General features: G+C 39.5%; 1 long non-coding RNA gene across 1 annotated transcript; it reads right to left on the reverse strand.

The window, feature by feature from the left end:
- Window positions 1-10,538: 10,538 nt before the first annotated feature.
- LOC130015645 (uncharacterized) lies at window positions 10,539-11,366 on the reverse strand. The gene is made up of 2 exons (XR_008790946.1): window positions 11,271-11,366; window positions 10,539-10,785 (listed from the first exon to the last, which is right to left on the reverse strand). It is a non-coding gene; the product is annotated as an uncharacterized LOC130015645 (long non-coding RNA).
- Between the last annotated feature and the right edge of the window lie 3,447 nt (window positions 11,367-14,813).

The raw sequence follows: 14,813 nt of genomic DNA on the forward strand, positions 1-14,813 counted from the left end.
TTAGCAATTTAAGTCAACCTTTTACAAACGTTACGAAACAAAACCAAACGTTTCACCTTTTTAGCGATTTAAGCCAAATGTTTACAAACGTTACGAAATGAATCTATACGTTTCCTCATTTTTAGCGATTTATGCCAAACGTTTACAAACGTTACGAAAGAAATCGAAGCGGACCTTTTTAGCAATTTAAGCCAAACGTTTACAAACGTTACGAAACAAAACCAAACGTTTCACCTTTTTAGCGATTTAAGCCAAACGTTTACAAAAGTTACGAAACAAATCCAAATGGTTCACCTTTTGAGCAATTTAAGCCAAACGTTTACAAACGTTACGAAACAAGTCCAAGCGTTTCACCTTTTTAGCAATTTAAACCAAACGTTTACAGACGTTATGAAACAAATCCAAACGTTTCAATTTTTTAGCGATTTAAACCAAACGTTACGAAAGAAATCCCAATGTTTCACCTTTATAGCGATTTAAGCCAAACGTTTACAAACGTTACGAAACAAAAAACAAACGTTTCCCTTTTTAGCAATTTAAACCAAACGTTTACAAATGTTACGGAACCAAATCAAACATTTCACATTTTTAGCGAATTAAGTCAAATGATTACAAACGCTACGAAACAAATCCAAACGTTTCAACTTTTTAGCGATTTAAGCCAAACATTTACGAACATTACGAAACAAATCCAAATGTTTCACCATTTTAGCGATTTAAGCCAAACATTTACAAAACCAAATGTTTCACCTTTTTAGTGATTTAAGCCAACCGTTTACAAAAGTTGCGACACAAATCCAAACGTTTCGCCTTTTTAGCGATTTAAGTCAAACGTTTACAAACTTTACGAAACAAATTAGAGGATTTCACCTTTTTAGGAATTTAAGTCAAACTTTTACAAACGTTACGAAACAAAACCAAACGTTTCACCTTTTTAGAGATTTAAGCCAGACGGTTAAATATGTTACAAAACAAAACCAAAGGTTTCACCTTTTTAGCGATTTAAGCCAAATGTTTACTAACGTTACGAAACAAATCCATACGTTTCCTCATTTTTAGCGATTTATGCCAAACGTTTACAAACGTTACGAAAGAAATTGAAGCGGGCCTTTTTAGCAATTTAAGCCAAACGTTTACAAACGTTTTGAAATAAAACCAAACGTTTCAACTTTTTAGCGATTTAAGCCAAACGTTTACAAACGTTAAGAAACAAATCCAAACGTTTCACCTTTTTAGTGATTTAAGCCAAATATTTACAAAACCAAATGTTTCACCTTTTTAGCGATTTAATCCAACCGTTTACAAACGTTATGACACAAATTCAAACGTTTCGCCTTTTTAGCGATTTAAGCCAAACGTTTATAAACGTTACGAAACAAATTAGAGCATTTCACCTTTTTAGCAATTTAATTCAAACTTTTACAAACGTTACGAAACAAAACCAAATGTTTCACCTTTTTAGCGATTTAAGGCAGACGGTTAAATATGTTACAAAACAAAACCAAACGTTTCACCTTTTTAGCCATTTAAGCCAAATGTTTACAAACGTTCTGAAATAAATCCATATGTTTCCTCATTTTTAGCGATTTATGCCAAACGTTTACAAACGTTACGAAAGAAATCAAAGAAGACCTTTTTAGCAATTTAAGCCAAACATTTACAAACGTTACGATACAAAACCAAACGTTTCACTTTTTTAGCGATTTAAGCCAAACGTTTACAAATTTTACGAAACAAATCCTAACGGTTGACCTTTTGAGCAATTTAAGCCAAACGTTTACAAACGTTACTAAACAAGTCCAAGCGTTTCACCTTTTTAGCAATTTAAGCCAAACGTTGACAAACGTTACGAAACAAATCCAAACGTTTCACCTTTTTAGGGATTTAAGCCAAACAGTTACAAACGTTCCGGAACAAAACCAAACTTTTAAAATGTTACGAAACAAATCCAAACGTTTCCCATTTTTTGTGATTTAAGCTAAACGTTTACAAACGTTAACGTTATGAAACAAATTCAAGCGTTTCACCTTTTTAGGATTTTGTCACGACCCATTTTCATGAATCGCGACCGGCGCTAGGGTATGGGTAATGTAGTACCGAAACCCGTAGCTAGCCTTTCATTTAATTCATAAACACATAAACCTGCAGAAAACCAATGCTCGGGGGCAACCGAGACTTCAGCCTAAACTAGCAATTATAATAATCAACAGTTAATATAACATGCTTATTCAATTTTGGGTCTAAATAGGCATAACATAAATAATCCGAAGTAAATACATAACATGCCAGAGCAATATAACCAGTCAGACCAATCCGACAAATAACTGTAACAATAATAAAGACGTCTAGTCAACTACTGCGGTCTAAGAATAAAATAGTTTGACAATTTATCAAAATAAATGGAACCTCCGAGGAAAAGTAAATACGGAGATCACCAGACTCTTTCAGATCATAACCTTGGGAAAAATTGGGAAAACAACGGGGTCAGATATACTGAGATGAGTTCATACCACTATTTACATTTATTAAGTGGAAAACCTTTAAAACGTTTAAAACATTTAATAACGATATTACAGATAATAGTTGGAACCCTAATCCACAATTCTAAATAATAATCATAATCCAATAGGTCTGGTCCCGAGAGCTGAGCTACACCGAGTTACCACTGACCACACTTATACCAGAGTCCCGAGAGCTGAGCTACACCGAGTTACTCTACCTGGTCCCGAGAGCTATGCTCACACCGAGTTACCACATTTCCATATATACCTTACCCAGATCAATACCGGTGCGCACGCAGTCCTAATGATGCCCATTAGGTAGCATGTTCCAACTAGAATGCCATAATATAAAAACAGTTCGAAATATACGTACAGTATATATATTTAATATTAAAATAACAATTTACTTAATAAAGCGGTAAATAGTAAATATAAACTCACAGCTTGCTAATCCGCGTGAAATACCGGCAAGCAACTAACTCTGGTTCGCCTCTGAAGCACGAACAGTAGACGAGTCTAGACAAATAAAATAATTATTAAAATCAGACCCTAACTCTAGAGAGTACTAGACACCACATAGACTAGCACAATTAACACGTAGTAAATAAACAATCCAAAATAACACAAATATATCCAAAAGGTAATAAAGCCCAATTAATATAAGTCTATTGAGTTCCCGCTTAAAATCCAATATATAAATATTATTTAAAAACTTTAAATAATAAATAATTTCCAAATAGTGGGTTAGCCGAGTTATCACAAACTACCAAGCTAACCTCACTTGTCGGGTGACCCAAGTCTAACCCGATTCAAAATGTTTATCAAATATAAACCCAAGTTTATATTTATAAAATAAATTAACAAAATAATAATCTATTTTAAAAACGGAACTCAATAACTTCAATTCTAAATAACCCAAGTTACAAACCAAAAACTTAATCATTTTAAGTTAATAAAAGCTTAGGGACTAAATTGCACTTTAGCCAATTAGGGACTAAATTGTACTTTAGCCAAATTGATATCCGAAATCAAAATAATTGCTTTTGTTTATAATTAAAACCCTATATAAAGTTACAAATCAAAAATCCACTTAATAAGGTTATAACTAAGTTCAGGGGCTAAATTGTAATTTAGCCAATTTTTACCAACTCAAAACATAACGAAATTACCCGAGTAATTATGTTAATTTAGTTTATAAAAATATCGTTTACAAGTATCACTTATAAATTATAACGAAATCCAAGGTATTATCAAATCAATAGGTAAAGTTTAACTTAAGGAATTTATTTAATTTAGGCAAAACAATTGAGTGATCAAAGGAGTCTTTTCACCATCTTCCTCTTTTCAAAACAAAAGAAACCCGCCAACCTTAAACAACCAATTCACCATTTTTATGTTTCTGAAACTAAGCTCATTCATCAATCTTATCAAAACCAAAGCAACCTAATAGCCATAAATCAATCCAAATCAACATAACACAATTGCTACACACCCATAATCATTCAACACGAAGAATCAAACCACAACGTTAACTGCCGACTCCAACTCTCAACACGAAAATGGAAAATGGTTTGATAACTCCATGAAATCATAAACTAACAAATAACCCTAGAGATCTATAAGCCAAACAATCAAATCCATGGCCAAAGGGAAACAAAATGGTTCGGCAGAAACCAAAAACCAAAACAGAAATATGCCGAACTCAAAACGATAACCGTACGGCGATTGAAACGAGATCGATTACGTACCGTTTAGCAAAACCGAGATAGGAAAACGTAGGCACGTGAGTCTAGAACGTCTGGAATCAAACGGTTCTGATTTCGATTAAGAAACGATGGAGAACGATCAGAATTACGAACTGCCGTTCAAAACGTTAAACTGAAATCAAAAGGAAAAAGAAGTTTACCGGATCAGCAACCTTTGGAAGATGATAACAGCTTCGATACTCCGCGAAATAACAAGAGGAAAACGGCTAGGGTTTCAGTGATGAGTGGTGAAGATTTTCTGTTTAGAAGTCGAGCTGATATAACGAGAGGAAGTAGGTCGAAAACAGGTTGGAAGTGGGCTGGGCGAAGGGGTCCAAAAGCTGCTATGATTCCCGAACGGGAATGGCCCTTTTTGGCCTGATCCCGTTCGGGAAAGGGCCTGGTCTCGAACGAGACCAGGCCTGCAAATGGATTCTCGTTCGAGAATCCTTGGATTCTCGAACGAGAACCAAAATAATTTCCTCAGGTCTCGATTGAGACCTGAGTTAACCAGAAGTGGTTCAACCACTACGGTTGAACCACAAACCAAGAAGAATCATTTTTTTTTTTAAAAAAAAACGAACCAAAACGAATCGAACCACGAAAATCTACGAAACTTCAAATACCCCTCAAAATACATCCGGAACCACGTCGGAAATTAACAAAATAAATTTAAAATTTTACGGGATATTACATTCTCCCCAACTAATTAAAAATTCGTCCTCGAATTTAACACGATAAGCAATTACCATCAGAACAACACGTAACACAAGTAAAATCATAAAAGTCACAGAAATCAAGATATTGTACCTCACGAAAATAGAAAAGGATAGCGATTCCGCATATCCAACTCGGTCTCCCAAGTACACTCCTCTACAGAATGATTGCGCCAGAGAACTTTGACCATCGGAATCTCCTTGTTCCGCAATTTACGCACTTGTGTATCAACAATCTCAACTGGCTGTTCCTCATAGGACAGCTCCTGGTCAATCTCAACACTTTGAGGCACAATCACGTGCGAAGGATCAGAAATGCACTTTCTCAACATAGAAACGTGAAACACAGGATGTACTAACGACATGTCTGGCGGTAGAACCAGACGATAAGCCACAGCTCCAATCCTCTCCGAAATCTCATAAGGACCAATATACCTCGGTGCCAACTTTCCCTTGACGCCAAAACGAACTACGCCTTTCATAGGCGAAACCCGAAGAAATACGAAATCACCAACCTGGAACTCAATGTCTTTCCTCTTCGGATCATCATAGCTCTTATGCCGACTAAAAGCAGTCTCTAACCTCCGCTTAATCAATGGTACCTTCTCAGAGGTAATCTGAATAATCTCCGCTCCCGAGAGTTTACGCTCTCCGACCTCCTCCCAACAGATAGGAGATCTACACTTGCGCCCGTACAAAGCCTCATACGGCGCCATCTCGATACTCGCGTGGTAACTGTTGTTATAAGAAAACTCAATCAACGGCAAATGAGTATCCCAGCTACCCTGAAAATCGAGAACACACATCCTGAGCATATCCTCCAACGTCTGAATAGTCCTCTCAGACTGACCGTCAGTGTGAGGATGAAAAGCTGTACTGAAATCCAATCGAGAACCCAAGGATTCCTGTAACGCTTTCCAGAATCTCGAAGTAAACACAGAACCTCTGTCTGAAACAATGGAAACCGGTACACCATGCAAACTGACAATCCTGTCGATGTACAACTGAGCCAACCTCGAAGCAGTATACGAAACCTTTATCGGAAGGAAATGAGCTGACTTAGTCATACGGTCAACTATCACCCAGATGGAATCGTATCCCTGTCGAGTACGTGGTAAACCAACCACAATATCCATAGCAATCCGCTCCCACTTCCACTCTGGAATAGGTAGTGGCTGCAGATAGCCAAAAGGTCTCTGATGCTCCAGCTTCACCTGCTGGCACGTCAGACACTTAGAAACATACTCAGCGACATCCTTCTTCATCCCGCTCCACCAGTAGGTACCCTTAAGATCATGGTATATCTTAGTAGAACCTGGATGAACACTATAAGTAGACTTGTGCGCTTCTTCCAGAATCTGGTCCCTCAAACCATCTGAATCCGGAACACACAATCTCAAACCATGTCTCAGAACACCATCCACAAATGTGAATTCAGGATTTCCATCCTGCTGAACCTCCTCAATAATCCGTTTCAACTGTGAATCCTCAGCTTGTAAAGCTTTGATCCGATCAATCAAAACGGGTTGCACTTGCAACTGTGCCAACAAACAACCAGTCTGAGAAATCTGAAATCCATAGCCTGAAGCTATCAAACTGTGCCACTCTCTAACCATGGGTCTACGCCCAATCTCAGAAATATGAGCCAAACTGCCTGAAGACTTGCGACTCAACGCATCGGCTACCACATTAGCCTTACCAGGATGGTACTGAATAGTACAGTCGTAGTCCTTCAGCAACTCTAACCATCTCCTCTGTCTCAAGTTCAATTCTCTCTGATCAAAGATATACTTCAGACTCTTATGATCAGTGAAAATCTCACAAGTAGCACCATACAAATAATGCCTCCAGATTTTCAGCGCAAAAACCACAGCTGCCAACTCTAAATCATGAGTAGGGTAATTCACCTCATGCTTCTTCAACTGTCTGGAAGCATAGGCAATCACCTGTCCATGTTGCATCAGAACGCAACCCAAACCAATCCGAGACGCATCACAATACACTGTGAAACCGTCAATGCCAGAAGGCAATGCCAAAACCGGAGCTGTAGTCAAAATCTCCTTGAGCTTCTCAAAGCTCGCCTCGCACTTGTCAGTCCACTCAAACTTGACACCCTTCTGTGTCAGTTTAGTCAAAGGTGCAGATATTCTGGAGAAATCTTGCACGAACCGACGATAGTAACCAGCTAAACCCAGAAAACTTATGATCTCGGTAACTGACCTTGGCCTTTGCCAATCCATGACCGCCTCAATCTTCTTCGGATCAACCTTGATCCCATCTTTCGACACCACGTGTCCTAGAAAGGTAACCTGATCCAACCAGAACTCACATTTTGAGAACTTAGCGTACAACTGATGCTCACGCAACGTCTGTAATATAGTCCTCAAATGGTAAGCATGCTCCTCCTCACTCCGAGAATAGATCAATATGTCATCAATGAAGACGATAACAAATTGATCCAAAAACGGCTTGAACACTCTGTTCATCATATCCATAAACGCTGCTGGTGCGTTCGTCAGACCAAAGGACATAACCAGAAACTCAAAATGTCCATAACGAGTCCGAAAAGCAGTCTTAGGCACATCTGCATCACGGATCCGTAGCTGATGATACCCAGACCTCAAATCAATCTTGGAAAAACACTTCGCACCCTGCAACTGGTCAAACAGATCATCGATGCGAGGAAGAGGATATCTGTTCTTGACAGTAGCCTTATTCAATTGTCTGTAGTCGATACAGAGCCGAAAGGAACCGTCTTTCTTCTTTACAAACAGAACTGGAGCACCCCACGGAGAAGTACTCGGTCTGATGAACCCGCTATCCAACAACTCTTGTAACTGGTCCTTCAACTCCTTCAGCTCTGCAGGAGCCATCCGATACGGCGGTATCGAAATCGGAGCTGTACCAGAAACCACATCAATGCAAAACTCAATATCACGATCAGGTGGTAATCCAGGCAATTCCTCTGGAAACACATCAGTGAACTCATTCACTATCGGAACACTATGCATATCACCACTACTAGTCTCCAAATCACGAACCACAGCAAGAAAACCCTGGCAACCCTTGCCTAACATCCGCTTCGCCTTGATGGCGGAAATCAGATTCTTAGGTGTCTCTGTCTTTTCTCCCTGAAAGGAAAAAGGTAGATCACCTGGAATCCTGAACTCGACTGACTTTCCTCGACAGTCAATAGAAGCATAATGGCGTGACAACAAGTCCATCCCCAAGATAACATCAAAAGAAAGAACGTCAAGTACAATCAAATCAGCACATAATTCTCTACCCTGAATAACCACAGGACAAGAAGGATAGACGACGTCCACTACTACACCTTCAGACATAGGTGTAGACACAGCTAGAGGTTCACTCAAAACAGATGGTGCTCTACCCAATTTCCCAGCAAAACAAGTAGAAACAAATGAATGGGTCGCACCCGCATCAAATAATACCAAAGCATCAGTAAAAGAAATCGGGATGGTACCTTGCACCACAGCGTTTGATGCACGCGCATCCTGAGGAGTAAGTGCGAACACTCTGGCCTGACCCTGCGGCTGCTGCTGCGAACTCTGTCCAGTACCATAACCGTTGGAACCTCTTCCGCCGTTACCACGGCCACCAAAACCTCTGCCACCAGAACCACGGCCCCGCTGGCCACCAAAAGATGCTGCAGGTTGAGAGTACCCTACAGACTGTGTAAACGCAGGTCTCTGCTGCTGATAAGATGACTGCGCCACACTAGAGTTAGACATCTGCTGCCCAGATGTCGGACACTTCCTAGAAAAATGACCTGGCTGGCCACAAGTAAAACAACCTCCAGGAGCTAACTGACAGTGACCATAGTGCCTGCGTCTGCAATTCTGGCAGAACGGAATGTTCGATCCACCAGTGTACCCGCGTCCTGAACCACGGTTGCTCCCACTGCTACTGGAACTGTACGGAGCACTCCTGGCACTATGCCTCCCTTTGTTGTGAGTCCGTCGACTCCCCCTGTTGGCCTGAGAAGAGCCACTGTAGTAGTTCCCACTACCATGCTGCACTGGGGCCTGCTGCCCCCCACTAGGAACGTCACTCTTTCCCTTCTGATTCTGGAAAGGGTCAGAGATCGTCCCAAACTGAACCATCGAATTCTCCATCCGCCGCGCACTATCCACTAACCGAGCAAACTCCATGTTTGTCCCTATCAGCAAAGGAAGAAACTCCGAGCCTAAACCCCTAACATAACGGTCGTTCACTCGCTCTTGATCACCCTGTAGATCTGTAGCAAACCGCCCCAAACGTACAAACTCAGTAGTGTAGTCTGTCACCGATCTATCCCCTTTCTTCAAAGTGAGCAGCTTTTCTCTGAAACTCTCAGTAACAGAGAAGGGTAGATAGTAACCTCTGAACCTGACCACAAAATCAGCCCAAGACAAAGTATCCATAACTGGTCTGATGTTATCGCGATACCAGTCCTTAGCTGGACCCTTCAGCGACATCTCCACAAGCATCACTGATTGACGATCAGAAGCCTGAATCCTCTGACTGTTGTACTCAAATTCCTCCAAAAAGTCAAGAGCATCACCAGTACCATCAAAAGAAGTCGGATTCAACTTCAAGTAGATCATCACCAACTCTCTGTCCGTCGGAATATGACCGACACCAGCAAGTCCACCAACACCAGCTACAGCACCAGCCTGAGGTTGCTGTTGCTGCGCTAACTGACCCAGTATATTACACTGATTCTGCAGTAGAGCCTGATTGTTCTGCATCTCGACGACGCCAGCCAAGAAAGTAGTGAAGTCGAACGCTTGCATATTTGGTGCTTGTTGCACTTCTGATGCCTGCTGCACATTCGGTGCCTGAACACCTGCTGCACCGCGTCCTCTAGCTCCACCTCTACCAGCACCAGCTCCTCTGCCTCTACCAGCACCTCTACCTCTGCCAGCACCTCCACCTCGACCACGTCCAGCATTAGCCTGAACTGGTGGTACGTTCTGATCGACTTCCATGGAAATCGCATCATCAGCCACAGCTTCTTGCTCTGCCGCAGCACGAGCACGAGTACGAACAACGTTGTCCATATCCTAAGATTGAACAACAACAATTTAAATAACAAATATTCCATACCCAAGTATGAACAAAACAAGCAACATATAGGATTTCCCAAGAAATCAACAGCAATAAAATGTTCACCCAAGTGAAATAAAATTAACGTTTAACAACATCAAATTAACATACAATGACTGACTCGACGCAATCCTATTGGTGTAGGCAGAATGTTTTTTTAAAATCAAAAGATGACGGTTTTAAAGACATGACAGAATCCTATATCCACAGTAGTTCCTAAGACACAACCATACTTAACAGAGTAAACACATAGCAAGCAATGGCCTTGGTTTGAAACCAAAGCTCTGATACCAAGTTTGTCACGACCCATTTTCATGAATCGCGACCGGCGCTAGGGTATGGGTAATGTAGTACCGAAACCCGTAGCTAGCCTTTCATTTAATTCATAAACACATAAACCTGCAGAAAACCAATGCTCGGGGGCAACCGAGACTTCAGCCTAAACTAGCAATTATAATAATCAACAGTTAATATAACATGCTTATTCAATTTTGGGTCTAAATAGGCATAACATAAATAATCCGAAGTAAATACATAACATGCCAGAGCAATATAACCAGTCAGACCAATCCGACAAATAACTGTAACAATAATAAAGACGTCTAGTCAACTACTGCGGTCTAAGAATAAAATAGTTTGACAGTTTATCAAAATAAATGGAACCTCCGAGGAAAAGTAAATACGGAGATCACCAGACTCTTTCAGATCATAACCCTGGGAAAAATTGGGAAAACAACGGGGTCAGATATACTGAGATGAGTTCATACCACTATTTACATTTATTAAGTGGAAAACCTTTAAAACGTTTAAAACATTTAATAACGATATTACAGATAATAGTTGGAACCCTAATCCACAATTCTAAATAATAATCATAATCCAATAGGTCTGGTCCCGAGAGCTGAGCTACACCGAGTTACCACTGACCACACTTATACCAGAGTCCCGAGAGCTGAGCTACACCGAGTTACTCTACCTGGTCCCGAGAGCTATGCTCACACCGAGTTACCACATTTCCATATATACCTTACCCAGATCAATACCGGTGCGCACGCAGTCCTAATGATGCCCATTAGGTAGCATGTTCCAACTAGAATGCCATAATATAAAAACAGTTCGAAATATACGTACAGTATATATATTTAATATTAAAATAACAATTTACTTAATAAAGCGGTAAATAGTAAATATAAACTCACAGCTTGCTAATCCGCGTGAAATACCGGCAAGCAACTAACTCTGGTTCGCCTCTGAAGCACGAACAGTAGACGAGTCTAGACAAATAAAATAATTATTAAAATCAGACCCTAACTCTAGAGAGTACTAGACACCACATAAGACTAGCACAATTAACACGTAGTAAATAAACAATCCAAAATAACACAAATATATCCAAAAGGTAATAAAGCCCAATTAATATAAGTCTATTGAGTTCCCGCTTAAAATCCAATATATAAATATTATTTAAAAACTTTAAATAATAAATAATTTCCAAATAGTGGGTTAGCCGAGTTATCACAAACTACCAAGCTAACCTCACTTGTCGGGTGACCCAAGTCTAACCCGATTCAAAATGTTTATCAAATATAAACCCAAGTTTATATTTATAAAATAAATTAACAAAATAATAATCTATTTTAAAAACGGAACTCAATAACTTCAATTCTAAATAACCCAAGTTACAAACCAAAAACTTAATCATTTTAAGTTAATAAAAGCTTAGGGACTAAATTGCACTTTAGCCAATTAGGGACTAAAATGTACTTTAGCCAAATTGATATCCGAAATCAAAATAATTGCTTTTGTTTATAATTAAAACCCTATATAAAGTTACAAATCAAAAATCCACTTAATAAGGTTATAACTAAGTTCAGGGGCTAAATTGTAATTTAGCCAATTTTTACCAACTCGAAACATAACGAAATTACCCGAGTAATTATGTTAATTTAGTTTATAAAAATATCGTTTACAAGTATCACTTATAAATTATAACGAAATCCAAGGTATTATCAAATCAATAGGTAAAGTTTAACTTAAGGAATTTATTTAATTTAGGCAAAACAATTGAGTGATCAAAGGAGTCTTTTCACCATCTTCCTCTTTTCAAAACAAAAGAAACCCGCCAACCTTAAACAACCAATTCACCATTTTTATGTTTCTGAAACTAAGCTCATTCATCAATCTTATCAAAACCAAAGCAACCTAATAGCCATAAATCAATCCAAATCAACATAACACAATTGCTACACACCCATAATCATTCAACACGAAGAATCAAACCACAACGTTAACTGCCGACTCCAACTCTCAACACGAAAATGGAAAATGGTTTGATAACTCCATGAAATCATAAACTAACAAATAACCCTAGAGATCTATAAGCCAAACAATCAAATCCATGGCCAAAGGGAAACAAAATGGTTCGGCAGAAACCAAAAACCAAAACAGAAATATGCCGAACTCAAAACGATAACCGTACGGCGATTGAAACGAGATCGATTACGTACCGTTTAGCAAAACCGAGATAGGGAAACGTAGGCACTTGAGTCTAGAACGTCTGGAATCAAACGGTTCTGATTTCGATTAAGAAACGATGGAGAACGATCAGAATTACGAACTGCCGTTCAAAACGTTAAACTGAAATCAAAAGGAAAAAGAAGTTTACCGGATCAGCAACCTTTGGAAGATGATAACAGCTTCGATACTCCGCGAAATAACAAGAGGAAAACGGCTAGGGTTTCAGTGATGAGTGGTGAAGATTTTCTGTTTAGAAGTCGAGCTGATATAACGAGAGGAAGTAGGTCGAAAACAGGTTGGAAGTGGGCTGGGCGAAGGGGTCCAAAAGCTGCTATGATTCCCGAACGGGAATGGCCCTTTTTGGCCTGATCCCGTTCGGGAAAGGGCCTGGTCTCGAACGAGACCAGGCCTGCAAATGGATTCTCGTTCGAGAATCCTTGGATTCTCGAACGAGAACCAAAATAATTTCCTCAGGTCTCGATTGAGACTTGAGTTAACCAGAAGTGGTTCAACCACTACGGTTGAACCACAAACCAAGAAGAATCATTTTTTTTTTAAAAAAAAACCGAACCAAAACGAATCGAACCACGAAAATCTACGAAACTTCAAATACCCCTCAAAATACATCCGGAACCACGTCGGAAATTAACAAAATAAATTTAAAATTTTACGGGATATTACAGATTTTAAGACAAAGGTCTACAAACGTTACTGTAATACCCTAAAAGATTTAATTATTTAATTGGGCCATGTTTCCAGTTTGGATTCACCAGACTGGCGTTATCGGAAAGTTTTCCGATAAAATTTAGGTAAATAAGTTTCAAGTAGGTCGGTTTTGAGAAATTAATTATGAGAAAATTAAGGTTATATAGAATTGGAATTAAAAGGAAAAATGTCAAGAATGGTCCAAAGTAAAGTACAGGGACCAAAGTGGTAATTTGGCCACTTTGTGTCGAAAATGGAAATTTGTAGGTTTTGACGGGAAAATGCTAATATCGAGCTTCGTATTATTTATTGGATAGCAATAATACGTATAAGTTATAATAAAAGAATTTATCGATTTAGTTATGGACTAAATCGTACAAAAGAAAAGTTTGAAAAATAATTTGTAAAAAACAAAAAGAACAAGGACTAAAGTGTCACTTTAGCCAAATTATATAAAGAAAGAAATTGAATCAGAAGGAAGCAGAAGAGAGTTCCAGAGAGGACGAGAGAATTATCGACGATACCGTCGTTTCGCCGCCGTTTCGCCGTTCGACGTCCGAATCAAGTGATTTTTGCGGCAATCTCTTCAGAATCGAGAGCTCTATCGATCCTAAACTTCGTTTCAAGGTAATATCTTGAGAATCGATGCTAAAATTCGAATATATAGCCGTTTTAGTTTATAATTAAGAATTTAATGATTTCATATCGTTTTTAGCGTTTTAATGAAAACTGAGATACGGGTTTTGTCGGAAATGTAGTGTTTGGAGTGTTTGGCAGGTGGTAGCACGACGGGATGCCCGGAAACAACATTTCCGGGGGCTGTGTGCGCATCGCACACGGTGTGCGAACGCACACTTGTGGTGTGCGGACGCAAACTTGTGGTGTGCGGACGCACACCAGTGTTGGTGTGCGAACGCACACCAATGGTGTGAGAATGCACACCAATGGTGTGCGAACGCATACCACACTGTATGGGCGCACAGTGCTTTCGCACGCCCGCACAGTGGGTCAACGGGGACCAAAATGGACTTATCCCAATGACCAAAATGGGCTTTTTGCCCTAATTAAACGGGATTTAGTATTTCTGAATAATAGACCCAAAAAGCGATTAATGACCCCCGTTGGTCGTTTCGAGGTCCGACACGACCTAACTCGACCCAGAAACATTATACGGACTCCGAAAACATATGAAATGAACGACAAACTTAACGATGTGGATTAGGATTTCAAATTGACATTTTAACCAAAGTATAAACGATTAGTAATATACCTCGAAGGGAGTTAAACGTATATGGGATATTGATTAACGCTTAACGACATACAAATCATTTTACAAAGTAAAAGAGTGATAACCTAGGGTTTAGATTTATAAGATTCACGTTTATGTACTAAACACGTATTTGACCAATAAATGTGTCAGACACGTTAGCGAGCAGTGAGGGCACCAGACGAGGATTAGTCCGAGCAGTGAGGGCACCAGACGAGGATTAGTCCGAGCATATCATTACATAGATCACCTC

This window comes from Mercurialis annua, linkage group LG6 (genome assembly GCF_937616625.2).
Source record: "Mercurialis annua linkage group LG6, ddMerAnnu1.2, whole genome shotgun sequence".
Classification (NCBI taxonomy): Eukaryota; Viridiplantae; Streptophyta; class Magnoliopsida; order Malpighiales; family Euphorbiaceae; genus Mercurialis; species Mercurialis annua.